At 33.0% G+C, this 1,162-nt stretch overlaps 1 protein-coding gene across 1 annotated transcript in view; it reads right to left on the bottom strand.

Annotated features, from left to right (window-relative positions):
• The window catches only part of LOC106868572 (leucine-rich repeat-containing protein 74B), a 62,841-nt gene that overhangs the window by 9,038 nt on the left and 52,641 nt on the right, over positions 1–1,162 (bottom strand). The window lies entirely within an intron of this gene.

Below are 1,162 nucleotides of genomic sequence, written 5' to 3'. Positions count from 1 at the left end.
TATATATATATATATATATATATATATCGTAAGAAAGAGGGAGGAAGAGAATTTTGATTATCCCCACGCGGTAAGTTGTAATGCAACATATATATATAAAATAAAAGAAGGAAAATGCACACAGTTTACAAAATTTTAATATATTTTTTTTATATATTTTATAAGTGAAAGAGTATTGTGTTTGTCGACTGGTTTCGCTTTTGCTAATCATGACATTGAAATCATTGTAATTTCGTATTTTCTTCAGAAGATTTTAGTCCATATTGTGTGAAAGTTTGAGAATGAACCAACAAGTAGAAAAATCTAAGGGAAGGTAATTGGCGATCGTTATTATTCAGGACAGGGGAGGTAATTGCTCATTTTTTTGAGGAGGGGAAAAATAAATATGCATAAATATACAAAAAACTCAAAAGCTAAAGTAGTGGGATGAGATATGTACAGTGATAGGTATGTAATCATGAATTAAAATATGAACTGAAATCAAAGTTGCTTATGCGTTCATATTTAGGCGTGTTCTATATTTTTCGATAAACAAATTTTCTTTCTTTAAACGTACTTGTACGGAAATTGTTTCTTTACACTAGATGGGGAAAACTGTAAAGTTTGGTCGGATATTACCTGCACATCTCTCTATGCGTTCACTCAAAGGAATCTGTCTGCATTGTGGGAAACGGATCTGTTCCTTATGTAGTGTGGATCTCCGTCTAAGTGTCATATTTGTCTGTCCTATATAGTTATGCCCACAACCTGAACAAGTTATAACATAAATTAGATTTTCGGAAGCACAAGTGAAGTTGGTTTTAATTGTGAACCTCTCTCCTTGTTTGAATAGGAGTTCCGAGCCGTCCAGAAATTATCCAATCAACTGGAAGGCTCGAGTTTTTCTCCACCTAAAAAAAATGAACAATTACCTCCCCTGTCTCGAATAATAACCATCACCAATTACCCCTTCCCCCTCTTAGATTTTTCTACTTTCTGCAAGACCTGTATCATTTGTTAAGCATCATAAAATAAAATGCTATTACTATATATCAGTAGACCGATGGGTGAGATAGCGATCCAATGTTTGTTGGCAAATGTAGATTTTTTTACATTCACAAACTCACAAACTTCCACACACAGCATAGACTAAAATCATCATAAGAAAATACGAAATTACAAT

Source organism: Octopus bimaculoides, chromosome 1 (assembly GCF_001194135.2).
Source record: "Octopus bimaculoides isolate UCB-OBI-ISO-001 chromosome 1, ASM119413v2, whole genome shotgun sequence".
Classification (NCBI taxonomy): Eukaryota; Metazoa; Mollusca; class Cephalopoda; order Octopoda; family Octopodidae; genus Octopus; species Octopus bimaculoides.
Note: the sequence above shows the minus strand (reverse complement) of the source record. Positions and strands in the feature narration are given on the sequence as shown.